The sequence below is a fragment of the Taudactylus pleione genome, unplaced genomic scaffold (genome assembly GCF_031769625.1).
Source record: "Taudactylus pleione unplaced genomic scaffold, aTauple2 ptg000190l, whole genome shotgun sequence".
In the NCBI taxonomy this organism is placed as follows: domain Eukaryota; kingdom Metazoa; phylum Chordata; class Amphibia; order Anura; family Myobatrachidae; genus Taudactylus; species Taudactylus pleione.
In genome coordinates this window covers 4,528,135-4,548,525 of record NW_028284592.1, presented here as the reverse complement: position 1 = coordinate 4,548,525, position 20,391 = coordinate 4,528,135, and positions in this window count along the sequence as shown.

Genomic DNA, 20,391 nt, shown 5'->3' with positions numbered 1-20,391 from the left:
GCTGAGCATGATCTGCTTGTGTGTTGGACATGCGCAGTACAGCGATGTCGGCGGCCTATGCATGTTACAGATCGGATGTTTGGTTTTTAATTACATAATTATACATATATAGATATACGCACACATAAATATCCATCAAATATATCAATATAGAATTTAATTTGCAAATACTAGACAAATATTTAATAATAATTCAATGACCATTGGCTTGTAATAGCTGACAAAAAAGTTCACAAGATATCCACTATGTTTCTGTGGTGAAGTATACATGAAATGCAGCACATAACTTGTTACCAGGAAAATGAATCAAGAAGATACGGAAAGAGAAGGAAACTAATAATCAAATAGAATTGTGATCATTAGTTCCCTCCCCTTTCAGTATCTTCTTAATTTTATATCCCCCAAGATATGTGCTGTAGTTCATGTACTTCACCATGGAGACATCCTTATTTTCTGAACTCTTTCATCCAATATCACAAGCCAATGGTCATTTAATTATTATTCATTATTTAAATTTCCAGTATTTACACATTTAAATCTGTCTACTGATAGACCACAGAAAGTATTTTCCTATTAATGACATCAGTAGCTGCCGTTAAAAATACACGATGAACACCAGATAAATTCATGATCTGAGAATGATGCACATGATTAAAAATATACGATAAACACCGGATAATATCATAATCAGAGAATTATACATACGATTCCCATTCACTTCCCATACAAAATAAAATTTTCCAATAAGAATGAAAAAAGTGACTGATTAGTGGAAAAAAAATGCAAAAACTGTTTCTTACTGTACATTCTGATGATTCTTATTTATTGTAAATATTTAACTTGATACATATCTACCTTGCAGAGATTTACCCATATTTGTTTGCAACTGAAATTATTGTAAATGGATTATGGAAATATCTTTATGTCACTCTCAGAAAAGCAATTTCTAAGCTATAGAAATGTATTATAAATCATAGATGATGTACAGTGTTTATGTACACATGGAGAGAAGCAGCTGACAAAGTTTCTTTAATGTCATATAGTCTACCAAACAAGTAAATTGGAAATGGAATTCTCTGTGGATGACATAAATGTCTTAGACATCAAACTACTCCTAAGAAATGATAAAAACATGAAACTGTGTGCAACTATATAATATTCTTACAGACAGATGCAGATTCCTTCAAAATTCTAGTTTCCATCCCTAACAAAGTGAGAAGGCCTTGTATAGTCGGGTTGGGTATGAAATACTGACGGCTTAAAAGCCGTCGGTTCAGATCCCAACCCTGGAAGCCAGATAGATGAAAATCCCTATGCCGTAAGTATATTTAATCCTACCCTCTCCCCCCCTAACCCTCCCTTGGGGGTGCCTAACTCTAAGACTGAGGGTTGTGCCTAACCCTAAGACCCCCCCGTGGTGCCTATCCCCCCCTCCCCACACCCTAAACCTAATCCTTCCGGGAGGGGGGTGCCTGACCCTAACCTCCCCTTGGTAGTGCTTAAACCTAACCCCCCCTTCCCCTAGTCTAAACCTAACCCTCACGGGGGGGTGCATAACCCCAAGTCCCCCTAGGGGTGCCTAAACCTCACCCCCCCCCCATGGCTAACAGCTCGAGACGCCCGGCAAACCAACGTTCGGTATGCTGGGCATCGGGATTTTGGCTTGGTATTTAGATGCCTATCTTTTGCCCATGCCGGGCTTTCAGTGTCGGGATTCTGGCGGTTGGCATTTTGACCGCTGGCATCCTGACTACATCCCGCGTAGTCAGGCAAAGAAAAAACACAGAATATGATCCAATGCAGAGGGAAGGGGAAAAAAAGTTCAGTGTATCACTGGAAATCTTCAATAAATGCCTAGGAGCAGAAAACAATAAAATGATTAACAAAGCATAGATCACAGGATCTCAAACTCGGTCCTCAGGACCCCAAACAGTGCATGTTTTTTGGGTCTCCTCACAGAATCACGTGAAATAATTAGCTCCACCTGTGGATCTTTTAATATGTGTCAGTAAGTAATGACTACACCTGTGCACCTGCTGGGTGACCTACAAAACGTGAACTATATGGGGTCCTGAGGATCGAGTGTGAGAACAACTGGCATAGATTACTCTTCCTGAACTACAGTATGTATACAATATCTGAAAGGAAGACAACCAGAGGCATATGTACAGTATACATTTTGGAGGCAGTGTGTAAAATAATGAAAGAGCTAGAGAATTTCTTAAAACACAATGGGCCAAATTTAATAGAGTGCGAATTTGTAAAGAATGCGAATTTAGCGCTAAACTCGCATTTTTTACTCACTCTCAAATGTAATAGATTGCGACTATAGTAAAACTCGAATTTTTCAGGCATTACTATAACTCACAAAATAGCATCTCGCATCCAGGTGTTTTCCCATTCTCAAGATAGAGCTCGGGCAATGTAATAGAGCGCGAGTGCTTCACTCGCACATATTACTGCCTGAGAAATTGCAATAACAATAGACCAGCTTCATTGTAGCGAGTTTATCCTGAGCAGGTCAGAGTAACACAGAAATATGTACATATCCATGAGACACGTGCATGTTTCTGTGTACATATAAAAAATAACCTTAAAAATAAAAAAATTAAATGCACCCCCCCCCCACACACCCACAAGCATAACCAGCCCTGGGTTCTTGTAGTTTTTTTTAAATATGTATTTTGCAGTAGAACTACAGGTACCGGCCAGCCTGTAATGCCCCACATGCTGGTACTTGCAGTACTCCAATACCAGCATGTGGGAGAGGCTTGCTGGGACCTGTAGTTCATCTGCAAAAGACAATATTATCTCATCTATTTTTTACACCACACTACACTCTCAACCTGCACCCACCGCCCAGGGGTGCCATGGTTAGCATCGGGCTATCATCTCAAGCCTGGGGTGCCCTAGAGAGGGACCCCTTTATTGGGGGGTCCCCACCTCCCCAGGGATCCCCAACCTTGGCTAGCTAGCGGTCAGGGGTAATGCTTTGGCCAGAGGAACTGGTGAAAGGATTTTCCTGACTGTGACATTACTCCTCTGCTAAAAAGACCTCGGTGCTGGTTATGGAAAATACAGGGGACCCCTACTGCTTTTTCCCCCTGTATTTCCACAACCAGGATCGGCTCTGTAAAGCTCTGTGCTGGTTCTTAAAATGCAGGGGACCTCTACGCAATTTGTCCCCTGTCTTTTAAGCACCAAGACAGGCTGTACAGAACCCGGGTCTGGTTATGCTTCTGGAAAAGGGGGCCTATCATTTTTTTTTATGTTAATATAACTTTTTTTTATCAAACAGAAGCCTTTATGGATCTCACTGATCTGTGAAGACTTCTGTATAATTTGCACCTTTTAATGCTAGTTGCATTAAAATGTGTGATTTTGCACAGGAAATACTCGCACACATTCGCATAGTGTAGTAGCCTTGAACTCAAAAGTTTGCAGGCTATTACATTTGCGAGTCCCGGCACCGGCTCGCACCTTAAAAAAACGCGAGAAGGTGAGAGCTGGTTTTTGCCTGAACACTCTCACCCTATTACATTTGGCCCAATAGGTTATCCTTAAGATTTTGAAATGGATGCATATTGCTAAATGTTAAATCCAACATTGATGAACCATTCTTTCCGTGAAATAGATGGTAACTGTGCAGCAACTGTGCAATTGCATTGGAGTGTCATGGGCATGTAAGCCGACTTCAGTGCTTATTCATAGCATGTGGACAGAAATGGGACACCTGTTTGCACCCTGCATTTAGTGGATGCAAGTCCTGATACTAATAGTTATAGTCATGGATGGATAAACAGTGGACGAGCCAGCCTTCCGCATGGATACCTGTATCAGGAGTGACCAAAATGGAATTTCCGAGCCATTTTGCTATTCAGTACTCTTAGTCGGTTTTGCATCATATACAGATTATGACAAAGTCCAGTATGTGTCAACATCCTTTAGAATGCTAGCTAGTTAGCTATTACAAATGTTTAGTTATGTGACCAGACATACTTAATACAAAATCAACATTGTGCTACCTTCAATTAATCCAAAATACACACCATAAAACTTGTTATTGAGATGTTTTTTCCAATATTCATAATTGAGGCAACAGTGCCCCCTACTGTCTATTAATATTTATGTATATTTCTAAACATGACCTCTATACTTGTTAAAATGCTTATTCGGGAGTTTTTCTCTTAGAGAGCAGCCTACAGTATATAAACTGTAATTTCTCAGTATAGAATGAGCTGACTGCAGAAGAGCTAGGAAGTTTGAATATAATCCAGTCTCTAGAAGCTGAGAGAAGGGCTCCTGGATTTGCTGATGTGATTGCTGTATCTACTGAATTTAATCCTAGAACATAGGAGGAATATCATTAACGGTTTTGACAAACATAGTGTCTCGAGACACTTTAGATTAGAACATTTTGGGGACCCTAAAGGACTGTCAGTAGTAGGTATAGAGTTTATTCCCCCCACCTTGAGAGGGGGGATAGATATCCCAAGTTATGCATCAGAGAAGCGTATTGGATGCATGCCTTGCATACTCTATACCCTGAGGGGTTAAATGAAATGGTATAATTAGATTTTTAGACCCATGGGTGCTATTTATATAGGGTGATTATGTCTCCCTTGTCACAATCTGGTGATTATAATAGTGTATTGGGAGGAATTCTCTTTCCCCATATATATATATATATATATATATATATCTTTTCTATTGGTATCATTTATTTTATTAATTTTTCATTCATATCTAATTTTATTTATTAAGTGTTTTAGTTCTTATACTCATTCTCATATAGGTATGTATAAACATTTATGTGTGTGTATAGATCTATATTTCATATTATATATATATAATTTATATTTTTTAATTTTTTAGTTTTATATGGTTCTTGTTATATATGTGCTGATATTCTTTTTCTTTTTACATAATGAAGGATATAAGTTTAACTTTTAGTCTAATTAAATGATTTAATTGTATGTAATCGTGATGCACTTTTTTGAATGCTGTTTGCTACAAGCTTAATGCTGAAGCAGATGGAATACAATTAACATATAATTGAAAGCAGATGATCCACCAATGCTCTGATAGGTCACTACCTGTATAAATTGTTGTTCATGGACTGAGTGGTCATCTCAGCTTTTTGATAAAACCCCTGAATTCATCCATTCACTGCCCTACACCCTGGTGGCAGTGCATACAACCACCAGGGTGTAGGGCATACAAGGAGTGTCCAGGCTCCATGCTGGAATTTCTAGACCCCCTGTGGGTTGCATCCATGGTGAGTGGCAGACCAGCCTGTTGTAATTGGCATCCCCGCTGCATGTGCTTTTGCCGGAGGGCAACTGCGCTGTATGAGTGTTCTCCAGCCCTACACAGGAGATACATTGTATTTCCCCCATGCAGTGTAACAATCTTGGTTCTCATAAGAGGCACACTGCATCCACACTACCCCTTTAATACTATACAAGCCTCCAGGGATATCTGGATATCCACTGTTTAGCAGACGTGGAGCGGTGAGTCTTTTGTGCTTAGGAACACCTTTTTTTGCTGGCTTTCCTTCTGGAAACAGGAAAGCATTTATATCACAGTGTTCATGCCAATTGTGACATGCTTTTACAATCAGAACTCACAAGCATCTTTTTCTGCCAAGTAGGACTTTATTTTATGTATTTTGAACTTTTTTATAACTTAATTTCAGGATTATGATATATATCCAATTCTTATGTGTATATTGATGCATATTTGCACCTGCTGATTGTTCATTTGATATTCAGGCACTGCAGTTCTTTTTTGTGTGTATTTCATTATTAAACTTTTGGTAAACTTATTGCTCCATTTTGCTTTTTATGCTTTAGTGATCCTAAGCACAGACATATATATATGTAAGCTTGCAAGCAGGGCCCTCTTACCTCTATGTCTGTCTGTTATTACCCTGTTTTGTTCTATAAATGTTTCCAACTATAAAGCGCAACGGTATATGCTGCGCTATATAAGCAACTGTTAATAATAATAACAATATTGTGCCTTTTGTGAGAAGATTTGTGGCAGTCTCCTCTGTATGTCAGCTGCTGTGGATTCACTTTAGATCTCTGATTGATTAAGCGCATCACTACATTTGGTACTCAGTATAGAATGAGCCTGACTGCAGAAGAGCTAGGATGTTTGAATATAATCCAGTCTCTAGAAGCTGAGAGAAGGGCTCCTGGATTTGCTGATGTGATTGCTGTATCTACTGAATTTAATCGACAATTGTAGCTAAGTATTATAATAAATTAAAATTTTTATACTCAATTTGTTTGTTTAAGTATCATTTTTGAGAATTCACCCATCTGGGATCTCTTAATACTGCAGTGCAGCACCTGGGTCCTGTCACTGAGGGGGAGTCTGCACCTTGGTGTCACCCCTCAGTGGGTGACATCCGTGTTCAGCCCACACGCCCCTTGTGATGCCACTGCAATGTGCAAGCAGTGCCATTCTTTTGCTGAGAGACCCAGGTGGAGGGCAATGCAGTGGTCTTAGTGTGATGATACAAATGCATGTATGATTTAGGCAACTTAAAAGGGGAACTTACCTACAAACCACATGGAAGATGGATTTTTCTTAATGTATTAAAATGTCAGATTTTAATACATTAAGAAAGATGATGATGTTTGTTTGACACTGTTAATCAATGTTACTTCCAAACCTACTTGAATGTGTTCCTGTGTATCCATTGTCAATTTGAATTATATCCCACTCCATTCCTACTTTCTCTTTATCTCCCTTCTTCTTTTGTACCCCCTCTACGTTTTTGAAAATCAATAATAAAAGGAAATGAGCAAATGTTGCCATGGGTATAAATTAATTGATTTAAATTCCATTTAGTGAAAATGTTGGGCAGTTTTATTTATACTGTACACTCAGGGACATTTTAAGAGAGGAGGGGGCCCGTGTGCACTGCTCGTGTGGGGCCCCCTCCTCTCTCCCTGGTGGCTGGCAGCCGACTGATGGCTGGCCAGCCACCGGAGCATTAGAAGACTCCGGGCACTAGAGTGTGCCCGGAGTCTACTCCGCATGCGCAAAACGCCGGGAAAATGGCCACGGCAGCCATTTTTCTGGTGTTCTGAGCAGCAGTGACACCCGACACGGGACCTCGGACAGGTAAGTTTAAAAAAATATTGGTGCATTGTGTGCGGTGCGGGGCCCCCCTGGAACCGGGGGCCCGTGTGACCCGCACACACTGCACCCATTGTACCCACTGTGTACACTGCAATTTAGAGTTAGATCTGTAAATACATTTTAAATTTGCACGATCTGCACTGCAATATGGTTTTGCCAAAGCGCATGAGGCAAGGCCTGTGTGCAAAATTGCAAATACACAATCAAATATGAGAACACTCACTACATTTAAAGACAAAGCACTGCATAAAATATATATTTCTTGTTAAATGATGAGTTTGACTCTGATACCCATGGCTGGTGGCTGCCGATGAAAAGTAGCATGTATGATTGGAGGCACGACTTTGTCCAATGCCACGTAACTGGACCTACAGATGACAAGTAGGCAACATTTTTTCTTTAATAAAGCATTTCAACTTTTCTCACTTCAATGTGTGTGTGTGTATGCGTGCGTGCGTGTGTGTTTAAATATATATAGTGTTGAGGTTTGAGGGGCATGAGACACATATTAGTACTGTGTGTGCGTGTGTGTGAGGAGGTCATGACATGCATCCACACCGGTTTCATCTGTACTAGGCCCCGGAATTTCTGATGGCAGTCCTGGCACAAGGTACAGTACTGTATAACACAATCACATAGATATCTCTGAACTTTACCCAGTATTTAGCAGCTACAGTATGAACATTTTTGCATGTTCCTAAAAGTTTAAACTATAAGTAGAGCACAGCTGACCCACAATTTTGTGCAAAAGATAATTTGTTAAAGTATTTTTTATATAAACATCACAAATGACCCATGGATCATGGACTTCATTTGTATTTCTATTCATGCTTGATCAAGGCCGGTTCTAAATGTTGTGGAGCTCAGGGCGAAAGTTCCCAGTTGCACCCCCTTCAAAAACAAAATTCTTTATAGATGGCGATCCTCTGAGAGTGCCCCTATGAATGAAAATGGAAAACAGAGTGGAAACAGTGAGAAATGTACCTGATTCAGATGTGCACACAATTTGGATGGAACGCTCTGCAAAAGCAGGAGAGATCTCAAGTACTCATGCAAATTCAATTCTGCACACTCACATGATCTGCGAACAAGATGGCAGATGCCCAAACAAGTCACACCCAGGATCTGCAATAGTGTACGTGCACAAGTGGCCACACTGCACACAATGACATTACCATGAATTGCATTGTTTGCCAACTGCACACCTCACTACATGTAGGAATCTTCTACCAATGTTTAGTTAGCTTTTATCAATTATCCATTTGTGATAAACAGTTCAAAGACTTAATACATCAAAAAGACCAATTATTGAGTAAACATAACACTTTACATGGTGCTTCATTGATACACATTTATTCTACCAATACATGTGCAATAAACATTGTAATAGCGGGGTTTCATGTGAAAGGTCATACCTTTCTTTTTCATACTCACCCACTCCATACAACAAACTGCCACTGCATATTGCTACTACCTAATATTTCCACAAGGAAAGTACATTTCTAACATAGGGCTTAATTCAGAGATGTAAGTAAACCCGATGTTTATATACATTTACAATGTTTTCAGATCCGTGCATGTGCAGATCCGCGGCTGCTATGTCTCTCCCAGTGCCCCAAACTCTGCAGTATTATTGACATGCTGCTGGTGTTTGGGGCAGCAACAGGCAGTGTTACAGAAAATGGGGGCATGTCGGCCCTGTTTTCTGGGCATGCTGAAGCCAATGGCTGCGTCATTGGATGCAGCCTCACTGGATTCAGCAGCTTAAATATCCCGGCCATCTTGAGTTACTCAGATGTTGCAAACCCTTTGGTCCTGTCGAAGCAAATAAAGAACTTGATCTAAAAGTTCCACATACTTAGCATAACCCCTTTCATTTCATCTCCTCCTTCAGCTTCTCTAGCTACTTTTCCATTAGTTTCATTAAGGGAATCATCTAACTCAGGATGGCAGGCCTGAAGTCACATTGGTTACAATTTCAAATGGTTTCAGTATCTTGCATAAAACAGAGTATAGGGTACCTATATTGTTTCTATACATTACCAGATTTTCATTCCAACCAACTAGTTGGATGGATAGAAAGATTATCTTAACATGTATGGCCATCTTAACACAACTGCACAAAAATAGTAATACAAAAAGAAACTGCAATCTTGTGTGACATAAATGACACCTCATCAATGATAACTTTGCAAAATGTAAATTGTAATGATATGAAACATGTAAATAGCAATTTATTATTAATATTTATAAAATAATAATTACTAATAAAAAATGTGTTTTTTTCAGTGATATGACAAATGTGTTGAATTGAATCAGAACTGAGTAGCAGATTATGTTCAACCTACATGTAAACTAATTCAGACCAACACAATTATAGCCAGAATAGTTACAAAATGCATTTTGAATAAGTTATAACTACTGTAATAGCGTGGAAACTAGATGATTTTTTTTCTGCTTCACTTACTGTATCAATACTAAATCGCTCTCACTTTCTTGAGCAATGTGCTTTGTCAAAGTTTTCAGTTGTAGGATGACTTTTAGCCATTTTGGCTCCTGCCTTTGTGCTCAGCAATAAACTTTGATTGTATGTAATGCGTAACTGAAGACATCAAAGGAAACAAATATTTATTTAAAATAAAACATGCTAAATCACATTCCATTGCTTTTATGAGGCACTGGTCATATTTGCTTCAAGAAAACACAGTTGTATTTCTTTCAGGGCCGGCCCCAGGTTTACTAGCACCCTCTGTGAGAAATTTTGGAGCTCCCCCTCCATCCAACTATATCCATAATTAATACTTGTATTATTATTATTACTAATAAAATAAACACCCACATTGGCCCCCACAGAAAATAATTAAAACAAATCGGTCGCCACAGGGAAAAAAAGCAAACACATTGGCCTGAACAGGAAAAGCAATGGCCCATGACAAGTAAGAAAACAACGCTTTGGTCCCCACTCCCCACAGGAAAAAAATAAAACACTTTAATTGACCTGACCTGTTGGTAGCGAAGAGAAGAGAGAGAGGAGCTTCCAGTCCCTTCCTCAGCCACGGCGGACACCAGCTCCAGCAGTGACTGCAGCCTCAGTCACTGCAGAGCACTGTTTTATTATATACATTAAGTAAGCAATCCAGTCCTTGGTGTCACCCATAGGGAGATTTCCAGTATACATGGGTGACCCCACCCTGAGAGCAGCCAGCCTGAATGAACAAGGTCACTCAGCATGATGTTCTCATACACAGTGACACTGGCCTCCCATGTAAACCACAGGCCAGACAAATACAGTATCAACCCTTCCCCCCGCGCCAGTACTGGGATCCTATCCTGCCCACCAGCTAAGCTAAAAGGGCAGCAGAGAGTGGGATACCAGAATGGATGCCCCTCCCTCCTGCCTCCCCAGTCAGGTGACAGCCATCCGCTTACCCTGCACGCTGCTGTCCATCCTCCAGGAGCAAGGTGATGGATGGGGCAGAGGGCCCTCACACCTACACACACTATGGTCTAGGACATAAAGCTGGGGGACTCAGGATTGATGCCTGCAGGGAAAAAACTCCACTCTGGGTGTGCAGGCTGTATCCATCCAGAAGTGGTCAGCACCCAAGGTTAGCACTGGTGGTGCGGCTGGCGCTGCGGTTGCCACCAGCCCCATTAGCCAATCTGAGGCCCTGGCAGAGGCCGCACTGTGCTCCGCTGGAATGGCCCTCGAGCCAGCCCTGATTTTTATGCATACAGGCAGTGTACTGGCAACTATAACTCTAGGTTAAACCAGGTAAATGATCTAAAAAAGAATAACATGTATGTCCTGCCATCCAACAGTCATTATGGGGCTGACACTGAGCTGAGCACAAGTTGGTTTTATTATTGATAATAATAATAATAATGTTATTTATTTAGCACTTTTTTCCTAAAAGTCTCAGGGGTAAATTTACTAAGATTAGTTTTGGTCCCGATTTGTCCCGTTTTTCAACTTGGATAGGATCGATCAAAAACGGACGTTTTTTGTCACTTTAAAAATCGTGAATTTACCAAGCTCCCGGTTTTGTCAGTATCAATTTGTTTGATGGTGCATTTGATTGATCCTGTCTGTGTTGATGCCCCGAATTCCCTGCCCTCTCCCGAACAAGCAGCCTGCACATATCAGTGAAATATGTGCAGGCTGCTTGTTTGTTTTTTAATGTTAAGGGTTAATTTTTAAGAAAAAATTTACATGGGGCCCCCTCCAAAAGCATAACCCACCCCAGACTGGTCAGCCAGTCCTGGTTCCTATAATTATGGGGAACAAAACATGGTGGGTTCCGCCGTACTTTAGGAACCAGCACCTGGCTGCAGGGCCAGTCCTGGTTTTAATATAGGAGGGAAAAAATGCGTAGAGGTCCCCCTATATTTAAACCCAGCAGCAGACCCAAACCGACCGGGGTGTAATGCCACAGCCAGGAGACCATATTACCGGGTCTCCATGGCCAAAGCAGGGCACTATGTGGGTACTGTATGGAGCGCTGTACACCACTTTCTTGAGCACACAGTGCATCAGCAGTACAGTGGCATAAAGTAGCATAGAAATGCCAGATGGTATGAAGTTGTGGACAATGTATTGAGTTCAGTTGGCCTTGATAAAAATACTGAACTTTAATTGCTTGGTCTATATGTAATGCTGAGAGTGTGTCTCTTTGGTCAAATGAGATACCTGTCTAAATGACAGAACTCACACACCACCAAGTCCTGTAGTGAAAATTTTAAAAAATAGATGTTACTTACCAGGTCTGAAACCCGGGTCGTCCACTTTTGCAAGCCGCTCACCAAACCTCTAGCCCACAGTCGCACCTGTTGTGTACAGCACACAGTGCATCAGCATAGTGCTGATGCACTGTGTCACTCCCGATCAGCTCCACTGGGCATGTGCAGTACTATGAGACTCAGTACGCCAAAGCATAGCACAACTAGCAGGGCACTACATGGCATATGGAGCAGCTCCACTGGGCATGCCACCACAGAGCCGACAGTGCCGCAAGTGTGCGTCTTAAAATGCACAGTCAGTTTGTAATCCAGTGACCCCTCTTTCAAACAGAGCCCACTACTAGTTTCAAAAGTCATGAAATCACTATAGTCTCTAAGTCTGGGACACACTGTGTGTGACTCCTGACCGCACTGGGCATGTTGGTCAACTGAGATACCTGTATAAATGACAGAACTCACAGACCGCCAAGTCCTGTAGTGAAGATTTAAAAAAAAAAAAAAATACCCTAACATCCTGATTACTGGTAACAGGAATGCTAGTCTAACATCTCTTAAATTTGGGTTAGTCCTGGAAGCTTTTAACTAGAGATGAGAGGTATGGATTCTGTGGAATCCGAACCGCTCCGACTCGGATCCCCGTTCAGGGCCGAACGGCGGCCTCCTGATGTCGGATTCTCGCGAGAGAATCCGACATCAGGGATCCTCTAGTGTATGGCAGAATGCTGTGATAGCGGTCTGCCCTACACAGAAACAAACAGACAGCCGCCAGCGGCAGCTGTGTGTTTGTAATAGCAGCCAATGAGAGCTCCGTCTTCCGGTTCCCCCCGCTGCGGGTGATGGAAGAGACATCATGAGTGACGTCTCTCCCATAGTGCAGAGAGGATCAGATGGCTGCGGTCACAAGCAGGAGCGGGGATTCAGGTAAGTTTTGTTTTTTCTGTGTAAGGTGGTGCTACTGGGGGCATACTACAAGGGGCATAACTACTGGGGGCAATTATTCTAATGGGGGCACACTACAAGGGGCATAACTACTGGGAGCACTTATTCTAATGGGGGTACACTACAAGGGGCATAACTACTTGGGGCACTTATTCTAATGGGGGCACACTACAAGGGGCATAACTACTGGGGGCACTTATTCTAATGGGGCATACTACAAGGGCCACAACTACTTGGGGCACTTATTCTAATGGGGGCATACTACAAGAGGCATAACTACTGGGGGCATACTACAAGGGGCACAATTACTGGGGGCACTTATTCTAATGGGGGCATACTACAAGGGGCATAATTAATGTGGGCACAACTACTGGGGGCACTTGTAATGGGGGCATACTACTAGGGGCACTTGTAATTGGGGCATACTACTAGGGGCACTTGTAATGGGGGCATACTACTAGGGGCATACTACTGGGGGCACTACTAATGGGGGCATACTACTGGGGACACTACTATTGGGGGCATACAACCAGGGGCACTACTAATGGGGGCATACTACTGAGGGGCACTGCATAGGGGGCACTACTACTGAGGGCATTGTGTAAGGGACACCACTGCTGGGGGCATCGTGTAAGGGACACTATTGCTGTGGACATTGTATAAGGGGCACTACTACTGTGAGCATTGTATAAGGGGCATTACTACTGTGGGCTTTGTGTATAAGGGTCATGAATGTGGACATTGTGTAAAAGGGGCACTACTGTGGGCATTGTGTAAAAGGGGCACTACTGTGTGTCGTAACATGAATAAGAGACACTACTTTATGGTGTAATGTGAATCAAGGGCACTATGGGCCTGATTCAGACCCGCTCGCAAGCGCTTGAGCGCTCACGAGCGGGTCGATGGTGTGCTCTGCGCACGGCCGCACTGCGCATGTGCAAGCCCCGGAGCGAGAGAGAAATTCTCTCGCTCCGTGGCTCACTACAAAAGGGGTGGCTGTCGATATTGATCGACAGCTCGCCCTGTTTTGTAGGCGTGGCGGGGGGGTGGCTTCACAAACTGAGGCATTCCCATGTGAACGCCTGCCGTTTGTGGGCGGCCCCACTGACATCACCAATGTCAGTGGGAGAGCTTCCGGCTCTATTAGAGCCAGAAGCTCTCTGGGGCTTGTGGCCACGAGACCCTACCACAAGGGCCTCGTCACAAGCCCCGATGGTTGCGATGGTCTAGACCATCGTGACCATCATCCTGGTCACTCGCAATAGCTGTGGGTGGTCACCCACAGCTATGCGAGCAGCCAGGAGGCCGCACAAAAAAAAAAAAAAAACGCCCTGATTCAGAGCGAGCGCTCTTTCAGAGCGTCCGTCTCTGAATCAGGCCCTTTGTGCGGTGTAATGTGAATAAGATTGTGCACTGTGACTCCTTGGGCCGTAGCCACCTGTGTATACAAGTACTGTGACTCTGCTGGCCGTACCCCACTGGGTGGGTGGGAGGGCCCGAGGACCATTCCATCTTGCACTACCTTTCATTTCTGCCACTGCTGTGTGGCAATGTGTCATAGATGTGCTTTAAACTGTGGTGTCTGTGCCGCTGCTCTGTCGCTTGGTAACCAGTCAGCTCACTGCAACCTTTGGCCAATAATGGTGAAAACTATAATTTACACTGTGAGGTGGTCTAAATTTACTGTAAATGACTGGAAATTAATGTTATTGAGGTTAATAATACTCTAGGAAGAAACAAAAAGCCCCATTTATGTGATTTTAGCTTTTTTTGTCAATTTTTGTAAAAAAATCCAAATCCAGTCACTGCAGTTTAGCAAATCCAAATCCAAAGCCGGACAACACATTAGAACCAAATCCAAATCCGGCAAAAATGGTCCAGCGCACATCCCTACTTTTAACTGACATTTAGCTAGAGGTGAATATTGAAACTCTAACATCATGTCATATGATATGACACAATAGGGGTAATTGACATTGCATACCTGTTTGGGGAATGTCAAACAGTACTGTGGGCTTAACTGTTCAAAAGTTGAATTATAAATAAGTGCTGCACATAAAGCAGGAACTGGGTCTCTGTATACGGGATGCAGTTAAAATACAGATGAAGGGAATTCCAGTGGTCAGAATGGTTAGGTTTAGGCATTTGGGGGGAGATTAGGGTCAGGCACCGGTGAGGGAGGGTTAGGGATAGGGTATGGAGAGGGGGAAGATTAGCATTTCGATTGACAAAGTGTCGGTATTCTAACCCTGCCGGGATACCGGCATCGTGATTCCGAGCACCTGGATCCTAGACGTCAGCATCCTATCCCCATCCCCTGTATACAACTAGTCAAGATGGTCACAATCAAATATATTCAAATTAGGTGTCCATCCATACTATTTATTTACTAAGCATCGGGTTCTAAAACCCTGCACTTCCTATTGTGTTTAAGCCAGGTATTTTAAAAGGGCAATGCTTTTATTAGCCATATTTTGCTAGTAAAATCATTGCCCTTTTAAATTTCAGGCATGAACACGACCGGAAGCACCGGATTTTATAACCCGACGTTCAGTAAATAAATTCCTAAATATTTCATGGTAAATGGGTGATACTTAGACCCTGGTATCTTTGCAATGGTTCATTTCCCTGTGGCAGGCAGGAGAATATAGGCTTTCTCCAGTGATGGCAACTTTTGCGTTGATCAAATGACTAGAACAGACAATTACTCTGCTGCAATTAGCCTAAGCTTTTCAGTGGCAGAGAAATTCTAAATTTGCCTGTCATGCAAGAAAGAAGAATAAGTTGCTGCAGTAAAACCAGAGGCCACAAGACATAACAGATGCCATGGCAACTGGTGAACACTGTTCAACTAGGGTTATTATATCCAAAAATATATATCACTGTGGCACCAGATTACCTTTACATAATTATGGAGTCTATTTATCAAGCAGTGAAAAGTGTGGAGAAGTGGAGCAGTGGAGAAGTTGCCCATAGCAACCAATCAACAAAGAGCATGATTCAGAGCCACGTGCAAACTGACTGCTCAGGTATGTGCATATGACTATCAACTAACTTTACTATCAGCATGGATGTACACCAGCCTAATTCTGGGTGCAAAAGATCCATCTGAAAATGCCGGATCCTTACTTGTGCTTACCTCTGTATAGGCTACAATTCTGTCTACACACCCAAAACAAGCTAATGCTAAGCGCAAATACCCATTTACACCTGTTTAGCTGCCAGTGGAGTTCTGGCTGACTTCCGTGCTACTACGAATAGATGCAGATATTAGCATTGGACAGCTTCGGGCACATACATAGGGCTCTATTACTACAATCTGCATTGAAAATGCCTTGACAGACTTTTCACTGTATTTTCCGCAAAAATACAGTAAGTATGTGTTCACACACGTACCGCCGGCCGCCACTGCACCCTCCCGCTCGTCCAAACAGTCAGCTCTATAGTGTGCCAGCACAATAAGCAACTATGATAAATATAAATGTTAATAAATATATTAATTAATAAAAATGTAACTTGTATTGTGGGGTGCAGCACATATAAAAAAAACGTCAGACTATAAATTATAGCACCGTATATATTCTGGTACCAGGTATAATAAAATAGCTGTCTGTGTGGAAACTCTTCCCATCCGACCATAGAGCAGATTAGTGTTCTGACATGGATTCAATAGTTCTATTTTTGTAGAATCATTGTACCCAACATTGAGTTTCAAGTCTATTAGCTCTGTTTGAAACTGAAAAGAAATAGAAATGTTTTGAGATAAATAAGACCATGTTATACTATAAATGAATGTTAGTGTTTACCTCTTTACTTTCTTCATTTTAAAAAAAATCAAGCCTGGAGTCAAACCCTCAAAAAACACACAGTGTTATTATTTCTATAATTCACTAAATTATTTTGCTCATCAATATTATTGTTTTTTGTGTAATTATTTAATTCACAAACAACACAGACACAATAGATAAAAAGGGCAATGATATGACAATGAAACATAAGACTATCTGTCTATCTATCTATCTATCTATCTATCTATCTATCTATCTGTCTGTCTGTCTGTCTGTCTGTCTGTCTGTCTGTCTGTCTGTCTGTCTGTCTGTCTGTCTGTCTGTCTGTCTATCTGTCTATCTATCTATCTATCCATACATCTCTGTCTGTCTGTCTATCTATCTATTATGAGAAACACGTTTATTATGAAAGAGAAATTTCTATTTATTTTCTGTTCAATACACAAGAAACGCCATCTATAAATGTTCTACAATGTCTGTTTCCCTCCCAGCTGTGTATCGCGCTGACTTATAAGATACGTTTTGTCATCTGTCACAATGAAGTGTGGCTGAGAGTTCACATCTTATACCCCTGGCTGTCAGACAAAATGCTGGTATTCCTACATACAGTCCCCAAATCCTTATAATTATTTTAAAAAGTAAAAATACTTTAAAAAGGTTCCAGACATTATTTCTGAATTTTCATTCTTGCTTTCTCAATCTTAATTTTTTTGCTGATCATCTATATTTCTGCACTATATAAAATATATTATAAAGCATAATAAAATATGGTAACATTTTGTTAATTTATTAGCCAAGATACAACCAACACTGTTATGCATTCTGGGCCTGATTCAGAGCCGGACGCTCTTTGAGAGCGCTCTCTCTGAATCAGGGAGCCTCCTGGCCGCTCGCTAAGCTGTGGGTCACCACCCACAGCCTTAGCGAACGGCCAGGTGGTGGTCGTGATGGTCACGACCATCGCGACCATCAGGGTTTGTGACGAGAAGCTTGTGGTAGGGTTTCGTTCCCGCAAGCCCCAGTGAGCTTTTGGCTCTAATAGAGCCGGCAGCTCACCCACTGACCTCACTCGTGATGTCAGTGGAGCCGCCCCCAAATGGCAGGTGTTCCTTCGGGAACACCTCTGTTTGGCCAGCCACACCCCCTGCCCGCCTCCAAAACGGGGCAAGCTGTCAATCACAATCGACAGCTGCCCCGCTTTGGTGCAAGACCCCTAGCAACGGAGCACCCGTCGCTGGCCAGGTCTCGCACATGCGAACACCGGAGCCGTCTCCGGCGTGCGCATGCGCAGTGGGGGACCATCGACCCACTTGCAAGCGCTGTGCGCTCGTGAGCAGGTCTGAATCAGGCCCTCTGTACTTTTGTTGTGTCTCAATCACTGCAACATCCTCTTAATTAGCATTTTCCCCACCGATGTGTACCTGCCCATCCAGAATGCTACGGCAAGACAGGTCTTCTTTGCTTGCAACTCCACCAGGGGTTAAAGTGGGCCGGAACTTGGTGGAACTGTGTATACAGTTCCGCCTCCCCCGACCCACCTCGGCCCGGCACCGCAGGGAGGCTCCATATACCGGCCACCCGCTGAGATTTTGTTACCAGTGGGCGTCCAGCTCCCTCCCCACAATGCCAGCCGGAGGCTGGAGCTCACCGTTGAGGTCCGGCTTCTGGCTCCCCCCACTAGCACTATGGGAAAGACATCATGACGGACGTCTCTCCCATAGTTCAGCGGAGCAGTACGGTGGACCAGAGGCAGCGGACACAGGAGCAGGGCTTAAGGTAAGTGTAGTGTTAATTTTTTTTTGTGTAAATGGTTTCATATTGGGGGCATAACTTCTGGGAGCACTGCTACTGGGGGCATTAACTTCTGGGCACTACTGCTGGGGGCATTTACTCTGGGGCATTACTATTGGGGGCACTACTACTGGGAGCATTTACTCGGGGGCATTACTATTGGGGGCACTACTACCGGGGGCATTTACATGAGGGCACTACTACTGGGGGCAATTACTCTGGGGAATTACTATTGGGGGCACTACTACTGGGGGCATTACTATTGGCACTACTACAGGGGGCATTACTACTGCTGGCATTACTTCTACAGGGGGCATTACTACAGGGGACACCACTCCTGGGGGCATTGAATAAGGGGCACAACTACTGGGGTCACTGATTAAGGGGCACAACTACTGGGGTCACTGAATAAGTGGCACCACTACTGGGGGTCACTGAATAAGAGACACTACCACTGTGGGCACTGCATAAAGGGCACTACCACTACTGTGGGCACTGCATAAGGGGCACCACTACCAGAGGCACTGTATAAGGGGAACCACTACTGGGGTCACTACATAAGGGGCACTACCACTACTGTGGGCAATGAATAAGGGGCACTACCACTACTGTGGGCACTGCATAAGGGGCACCACTACAACGGTCATTGCATAAGGGGCACTACTACTGTGGGCATTGTGTAAGGGGCACTACTGCTGTGGGCATTGCATAAGGGGCACTGCTACCATGGGCATTATGTGTATTAGGGGCACTACTACTGTGGGCATTGTGTATAAGGGGCACAAATGTGGGCATTGTGTAAAAGGGGCACTGCTGTGTGTCATACATGAATAAGGGACACTTTTTTTAAGCGCACCACTTCTCTAGGACTACTTTAAGTACTGAACTTCACTATTCAATCCCACACACAGTTACCCCCATATCCCTGTAAATTAAATTCATATTAATCCTCACCTACAAAGCTCTCAACAGCGGCACCCTTCATACAACTGATATCTCATCTCAAAATACTCTACTCTACATTGTCTAGATCTACCTCTCGCCTGCACCTCACCTCATTTATGATAATCACACTCAAATAATGTCCAAGTGCTTGGATATCCCACTGAGCACTGTCGGACCAGTTGTGAGGAAATGAAAGCTACAACATAGCACCCAGGTGCAGCCTAGTCATGGCTGTCCCTCAAATCTCAGCATGAGAGGCCATCTATCACTTCAGAGGAGCTACAGAGTAAGACTGGAGTGAAGGTGTACCAGGAAACCATATTAAGAGCTCTGCATATAACTGGACTATATGGGAATTGGGTAGGTGGCTAGAAAGAAGTCTTTAATAAATCAAAACATAATTATGCCAGTAAACATCAGAGTGACCCAGCTTATATGTAGGATAAGGTATTGTAGTTAGATGAGACAAAAACTGAGCTTTTGGCCCCAATATAAAAAGATATGAAGTGCAAACCTGACATTCACAACAGTGAACAATGGGGGTGGCAGCATCATGATTTGGCAACATTGGTGGTGGATGAACAACAATAAATGAGAATGTTCTACAATAACCAAGTTAAAGTCCATGGGGAGAATGCATGACGCATTGCATTTGGGATGTGATCCATCCCGCCACTCATCGCATGCATGCCGGCGTTAGTTACACTGGTATTCATGAAGAATATCACAAAGGACAGCTCTCTTGGTAAGAGGCGTCCTTTGTGAATGAGGGACTTCCGGGTGTATGACCCTAAAGTCCCTCTGGTCTCATTCTGCGCATGACACACATCCCGCGGAGGGTGCTGGATCCCTCTCACAGCACTCTCAGAATAGAAGCCCTTAGGCTTCTATAGGGTAACGCCATCAGAAGATGGTATTACCCGCCACATCCAAGCACATTCCGGGGCATATGTGAAATGTGGTCAAGCCCACATTTTGGGGGTTTAAATGCATTTCTCCTGTTGCTGCATCCTGCCCCAAATCTCAGTCC